The sequence below is a fragment of the Anolis carolinensis genome, chromosome 3 (assembly GCF_035594765.1).
Source record: "Anolis carolinensis isolate JA03-04 chromosome 3, rAnoCar3.1.pri, whole genome shotgun sequence".
Taxonomy (NCBI): domain Eukaryota; kingdom Metazoa; phylum Chordata; class Lepidosauria; order Squamata; family Dactyloidae; genus Anolis; species Anolis carolinensis.
In genome coordinates, this window is record NC_085843.1 from 231646269 (window position 1) to 231654373 (window position 8105).

Sequence of the window (8105 nt, forward strand, 5' to 3'; positions counted from 1 at the left end):
TTTCTCCTGGTTGCTCTTTATATTTTTCCTGCCATTTGATTGTGTTTATGTGTAAGTATAAAGTAATACACCAAAATTATTTATGCATTGAATTAAGCGGTCTCCAAATTATCAAAAGGCATGCCATAGTAAGCATGGCAGTCTTTGAAGTGCTTTAGGGTCTGTTGTTTTTCCTATACAATAAAAGGTAAAGGTTTCCCCTGACGTTAAGTCCAGTCATGTCTGACTCTGGGGGTTGGTGCTCATCTCCATTTCTAAGCCGAAGAGCCGGCGTTGTCCGTAGACACCTCCAAGGTCATGTGGCCGGCATGACTGCATGGAGCGCTGTTACCTTCCCGCCGGAGCGGTACCTATTTATCTACTCACATTTGCATGTTTTCGAACTGCTAGGTTGGCAGGAGCTGGGGCTAACAGCGGGCGCTCATTCCGCTCCCAGAATTTGAACCTGGGACCTTTCGGTATGCAAGTTCAGCAGCTCAGCGCTTTAACACACTGCGCCACCACCAGGGGCCCTTTATACTACAGTACAATCTCCTTATCCACAGGTTTGATACTCAGTTTCACTCATCCGTGTTCCACGAAATATCCTAACACTAGCCTGGAAATGTTTGTGGGCCTCTCTACATTCTCCAGTGTGATTCTATGACAGGCATGGGCAAACTTTGGCCCTCCAGGTGTTTTGGCCTTCAACTCCCACAATTCATAACAGTTGGTGGGACTCTAAATGTCCCTCCCTAAACTGCAGAATTCCCTAGGAACATAGTAATTAACACAGAATCATAGTGCTATGAATGTGTAGTGTGAAAGAGCTCCTAGGGTCTTGAGTACAACATCTACCAAGTGATGTTTTGTTGTACAGTTTCTTTGAACCTTACCCAGCACAGCAAATGATAAAGCACTGTAGTCTAACGCTTCAGCCAGAAGTTCCTCATCCTGATTTATAGTTCAATGGAAAATCAAGAGGCATGTGAAACAGACTGGAAGCCAGCAAGGATATAGTTTTTTATCGTGTCAAAAGTGGCTTGAGAACATACTGCAAGTCGCTTCTGGTGTTAGAGAATTGGCCCTCTACAGAGGTGCTGCCCAGGGGATGCCCGGATGTGTTACCATCCTGCTGAAAGGCTTCTCTCATGTCCCCGCAAGCTAGAGATGACAGATGAGAGCTCACCCTATCTCACGGATTTGAACCGCCAACCTTCACGTCAGCAGTTCACAAGGATTGTTTCATATTGTTTATTATGTTGGTTTACGAACTTTATTGTGCTATTTTAAACTATGTTGATTGGGCCTGTCCCCATGTTAGCTGCCCCAAGTCCCTTTGGGGAGATGGAAGTGGGATAAAAAATAAAGTAGTCATTATTATTATTATTATTATTATTATTATTATTATTATATCCACTGCACCACCGTGGCTCCTTTGGATGTAGTGATCTGAGTGTTGTGCTACCGTAGAACATTTGAAGGCTACGATTTAAATCCCTGCTCAGCCATGAAAACCCACTGGGTGACCTTGGGCAAGTCATAATATCTCAACTGTAGATGAAATCAGTGGCAAAACTCCTCTGAAAAAAAATTGCCAAGAAAACCCAAGGATCAAGTAGCTATAAGTTGGAGTTGACCTGATGACACAACAATTACAATAGAAGCTGGAAATCAAACATCCCAGGAGGAGAAGATAGGTACTGTTCAAAAAGTCAAATGGATCCAGGGGCAGAGGTTTATAACACATGCATTTATATAGAAAATTTTATGTGCAGATCTTAACGAGTGATTCCAGTTTACTTTTGTACAAAAAAATATGACTGGGTGAGAATTCTAGAAATTCCAACTTTGGAGGAAGCACTGCTTTAAAGAAATAAGCCACCTAATTATCGAGCCAGTTAGCGGGAAATCTTGATGTAATCCGCTAGAGATCAAAGGAACCCAAGCAGCTTTAAACTAAGTTTCACTAGTTTTCAGATCAAGCTGATAGTAGTAGCTAAAGTAAACGGATTTGGGGAAGTTAATGCCTATTGTGCACATAGATTCTTTTAAAGTGTTAGGATGCTTTCCCAAACCCCTCAAAGAAAAGATTCAGGGAACCCAAACATTGCACAACTCAAGTCAATTTTGAAAAGATCTTCAGGCCGTCTACAACCATTTTAGCACCTATTTCTGCCATATTCCTCAGTCATATGGGAATAGACCAGGGATGTGGAAATCATAGCCTTCCAGACGTGTTTGGGCTCAACTCTCAGAAGCCCCAGCAACCATAGCTAGTGGTACAGCATTATGTGAGTTGTATTCTTCTGCAGAGCTAAAAGTCCTCCAACCATATTGTAGACAGGTACCTGAAATATAGATGTAGCCTATGGGTGCATCTATACTGTAGAATTAATTCAGTTTGACATCATTTGTTCAACGTTATAGTATCCTGTGAGTGGTAGTTTGGTGAGGCACTAGCAGCCTTTTGCTGAAAAGAGTAAAGGCTTTGTAAAACTGTAACTCCCACAATTCCATTGAATTGAGCCATGTCAGTTAAAGTAGTGTTAAACTGTGTTAATTCTACAGTGTAGGTGCATCCACAGTTGCTCTATAAGAGGCGTGTGTTCTCAAATCCTCCATCAGGCTCCATCCTTGGGGTCTCTCCCCTTTTATAGGGTTCTTGTGAGGATAAAAGGGTAAGATAAAGAACAGATGTGATTCAGTGATTCACATACACATTCTTCCCCTCCAGATACAAATAACGTTGTTGTTCGTGCCCCTCTTCGGAAAGATAGAAATTTGCAATTGAATCATGCTTCAGTTACAGCAGCTAGCAATGGAAACAGCTTCCAGGCATGGCTCAGCTTCCGATAAGTGCTATTTCAGTTCCGCCTTCCAATTCTGATTCCAACTCAAACCATTGATCTGGGTGCAGAACTGTTTTGGAAAAGCTTTGGTGTGGGGAGTGCTATTCAGTGCATTGTGGCAATGGGAAAGGTTTGGACTCCAGATCTCCCTCACTGCCAACTTGAAACTAGTGGAATCAAGAGACTGAACCATCTCCTCATAGAGAGACCCTGCTTGTGGTTCAGATTCAGCTCTCAGACCAAGTTCGCACCCTGTTTCTTTACACCCTTATTCATTTCCAGTTCCCACCAAACTGTGTCCAAGTCCTTTTCCTCTTTTCCCAGCTCTTCCAGCAGATAATTCATACAATATGTTTACCAAGATCTTCTGCTTTCATCCTTGTGACAAAGAACAAAACACTCTTACTAAAACCAAGTTGGAACATCTGAGGCCCCTTCCACACAACTGAATATAATCCCACATTGTCTGCTTTGAACTGGAATATATGGCAGTGTGGACTCAGATAATCCAGTCCAAAGCAGATTTTGTGGGAATTTCTACCTTGATATTCTGGGATATAGGACTGTGTGGAAAGGCCCTGAGAGTGCACAGAGGGTTACCTATTCTGTGGTCATGGGCTTCTGGATATAATAGCAGAGTAACACAAAGGTGAAGCACTTGCGGCCCCTTCAATTGTTGCTGAATTTCCTTATCTTCAACTAGCATATGAAATTATTAGTGATGGCGGGGAGACCTGCAACATATGAAAGGACCCATGCTCCTAATCCCACTATATTATCAGCAGAAAGGAACACAAAGCAGTACTTACTATGCGGAGGATAAGCTATATAAAATCACACATGCCCATTAGAAATTACACTGACCTCCAAGTAGCCTTTCCAGAAGAGTAATTAAGTAAGTTAGCAAAGTAGAAGTGGGCTGTCCCTTCTTTTATTTCAGACACAGATGAGTAAACTACTTTAATTTTTTGGCGAAATGCGTTAAAGCACTGAGCTGGAGACTGAAAGGTCCCAGGTTCAAACCCTGTGAGCGGCTGCTGTTAGCTCCAGCACTATGATTCTGTGTTAATTACTATGTTCCTAGGGAATTCTGCAGTTTAGGGAGGGACATTTAGAGTTTTCTGGCATAGCACTTTACTGCCTCACCAAACTACAAATCTCAATATCCCATAGGATTCAGCCCCAACTGCAAAAATGGAATCACAGTACAGTATGATCCCCATAGTTGTGGGGAATACATTTCTAGACACTGTGATGCCTCATGGGCCTTGTAGTCCTGTTCCTGGTACCATCGTGGCAGATGAAGAGGAAAACATGGGGTTTTCGCCGGTTCAACAAGAGCCCCTTCACCTGCCGGATGTTGATGTTTGCCCTCAAGAATTCAGTAAACCAGGCCTTGGGCAGAACTCCCCTCCGTTTCCCAGGAAGGAATCTTATTCTAGAGACAGAGGAGTTAGAGAAGCTAATCGGAGAAGCTTAAGAATCGCTGCCAAACAACTGGCTGATTAGGTCTGCTTCCCTTGGGAAATTCTAAGGAGTAATGCATCTGGACAGAGTGGGTTTCGCTTCTCGTTCTCTAGGGAAAGAGATTGTTGGCGGGAAAACGAGACCCAATATAGGGGTTTGGCGCGAGAGATTCTTTGCGGAGTCAATTGATCAGCTTTAGGAGAGAGATCGTGTGTGGACTTCGTAACCCCAGTTCCTTGCTTCCCGGATCAAGTTTTCGAGCCTTGTCTTGCCTTGCAGTTTAACCACGGACCCTGTTCCACGCTTCACGTTTTGCCTTGTTTCTAGTCACGGACCTAGTCAAGAATCAAGTTTATTTCCAGCCTTGTTGTCAAGCTTCATTGGACTTCTAAGACTCTGACATTTCCCCACACTATTGCCTGGCAAGAGTGTGTGTTTCGGTCAAGTGGATTAAAACTTTGAACTCTAATATCATTTATTGGACAATACATTTTTGGACTATATTTGACCTCTTTTGAAAGGTCTGTTTCTGAACTATATTCTTCACTTGTTTTTATTGCTTTTATATATTTCTTTAATAAAGATATTAGATAGAGACTGGCCTCCGTGTAAGGTTATTGGTGCCCAGCAGCCAGGGCTCTGACAGACACACATGTTCATACACATATTGTGGATATTTCAAACTGTGTATGATAATGAACCTTATATTTTGATTATACATGGGCCTAAGGCATACAATAGAACAGGTATGGGAAAACTTTGCCCCTCCAAATGTTTTGGACTTCAACTCCCACAATTCCTAACAGCCCACCAACTGTTAGGAATTGTGGGAGTTGAAGGCTAAAACACCTGGAGGGCCAAAATTTGCCCATGCTTGTCATAGAATCACACTGGAGAATATAGAGAGGCCCACAAACATTTCCAGACTAGTATTAGGATATTTCGTGGAACATGGGTGAGTGAAACTGAATATCAAACCTGCGGATAAGGGGATTGTACTGTAGTATAAAGGGCCCCTGGTGGTGGCGCAGTTGTTAAAGTGCTGAGCTGCTGAACTTGCAGACCGAAAGGTCCCAGGTTCAAATCCCGGGAGCGGAATGAGCGCCCGCTGTTAGCCCCAGCTCCTGCCAACCTAGCAGTTCGAAAACATGCAAATGTGAGTAGATAAATAGGTACCGCTCCGGCAGGAAGGTAACAGCGCTCCATGCAGTCATGTTGGCCACATGACCTTGGAGGTGTCTGCGGACAACGCCGGCTCTTCGGCTTGGAAATGGGGATGAGCACCAACCTCCAGAGTCGGTCACAACTGGACTTAATGTCAGGGGAAAACCTTTACCTTTACTGTAGTATAACTGTGTAGTATGAAAGGGCTCTATTTCTCTTATAAGTCCTTCAAGAACTACAGAAATAATTGTCATTCCATTTGCCAGTGGGATCAAAGAAAGGCCCATTCTTCCTTTCCTGTAGCGTTGGGTCTTTTGCGTGAGAACTAGAACAAAGAGTTAGGAAAAGTTGCTACATCTCAGACTTGTAATCCCAAATGTAACATGTCCAGTCTCTGCCAGAGCATAGCGAAAATAGTTCTAGGCCCCCTCTCTTTGTTGTTGAATCAAAATTGCCCTTTCCTTGTCCTGGATGTGTGTTGCGGATGAGAGGGTTTTTTTTCACCAAAAAGCCACATTGATGGCTTGCAAGAAAGCTTTTGAAACTGGGTCAGAGGTTGCAATCTGGCCACCCTGCTGCAGCGGTTTTCCAGTGTTTCCATTTCAGGCAATGTTTATCTGTCTTTTTTCTAGTTTGCTTGTGATTCATAACAAAGGTTTACAAAATATACAATTTCATGAGATTTTCTAAACTGTATGGTACATTTGCCTTAGGGGTGACATAAGTCAGAAAGAACTTGAAGGCATACAGAAACAACAAATTCTTGGCAGTTAAAGCAAGGTCTTGCAAAGACTGTGCATTAGAGCAATACAGAATTCCTTGTAAACAGACTCAGCTCAGTTCAAGTGTATGATCAAGATCCCAGAAATGGTTTAAAAATGATTACTGATTAGAGCAGGAAAAATACCTAAACCCTATTACTCACTGTGCAGCAACATATCTCAGTATTTTATTTTTGTGCATAGGATCCCATATGGAAAGCTTTGCAAAGACCAGGAAAACATCTTTAAAGTAGAGGTTATACTTGGATGGGAATTTGTCAATGAAGACCAGAGGAAGGAACTGGGAAACTACAACTGTGTATTCCCTGCTTAAGAAAATCCAACGAAATCCGTCACTATTAAAGGCCAGGTGACCTAAGAGCACATACACGGTTTGCCCAATATTGTTACATAAACATATGGAGATACAGTAGAGTCTCACTTATCCAACATAAATGGGCTGGCAGAACATTGGATAAGTGAAAATGTTGGATAATAAGGAGGGATTAAGGAAAAGCCTATTAAACGTCAAATTACGTTATGATTTTACAAATTAAGCACCAAAACATCATGTTCTACAGCAAATTGATAGAAAAAGCAGTTCAATACACAGTAACCTTATGTAGTAATTACTGTATTTATAAATTTAGTACCAAACATCGCAATGTATTGAAAACATTGACTACAGAAACATTGACTACTAAAAGGCAGATTGTGTTGGATAATAGAGAACATTGGATAAGTGAAGGTTGGATAAGCAAGACTCTATTGTATAAGAATAGCAAGATAAGTCAGGGCTGGCAAGGGGAAAAGAAGACATAAGTAGTTTTGATATTAAGGACCAGGAATTTGTACAGAATCCAGGACAGTAACAGATGTTTGATCTAAAGTCAGTAGGATGATGCATCTGCTCTGTGTTTAGGTCTGAACTTCAGGCATCCAAATAAACTTGATATTAAATGTGCTTGGGAAACTATTGGAAAACTGAACATCCAGGAAGCCCAGACATCTGATCAACTCTCCTGATACGATTCTAAGGAAATCCAACTTCACATGGTAAGCCCTGGGACCACAGTACAATCAGGGCTATTGACATTTTTCCCATCAATAGCTAGGAATGGCTTCATTGCAAGGAGGTGATAGACTGGCAACAGATACAGCAAGGCATCTATGCCAATTTGACCCTTCCATGCAGGCATGTAGCGGGGGAGGGGGGGGGGCCTTGAGGGGCTTCAGCGCCCCCCCCCCCGAAATTCTCAGAGTGGTCTGTGAGAAGGCCTTACATTTATTATTTAAACTGTTATGTTTATTCATATCACGATCTGATCACTATGCTCAATATATCCCATATTCATGCGGGTATTGCAATAATTATACGAAAGGTTTGCTAGGGTAGACCCTCTCCCGCTCAGACTCAGCCCCCCCCCCCCCCCCCGGAACCAAAATCCCAGCCCCTCCCGAAACAAAATCCTGTCTACGGGCCTGCTTCCATGTGATAAAGTCCTTTAACTTAGATTAAGAAATCGATTCCTTCCAGGCTAACTAAGATAAAAATGACTGTATTAAAATATATTGATTCATAACATAGATCAATATAACAATATGCATGGTAACTATTCCCAAATACATTAAAGATGCCAGATCCTGTCTCATTTTGGAAACTAAGCAGGGTCAGCCTTGGTCAAAAGTTACTAATGAATACGTCTTTACTTCGGAGGAAGAAGAAACTAACAAAACCAACACTTGCCCAAGAAAATCCTATACAATTCATGGTGACTCCATAAGTCAGCAGGTGACTTGCAGGCACATATATTTATACTAATATATGAGGTGTTTGTTTTTTTGGTTGTTGTATGTTTTCCGGGCTGTATGGCCATGTTTG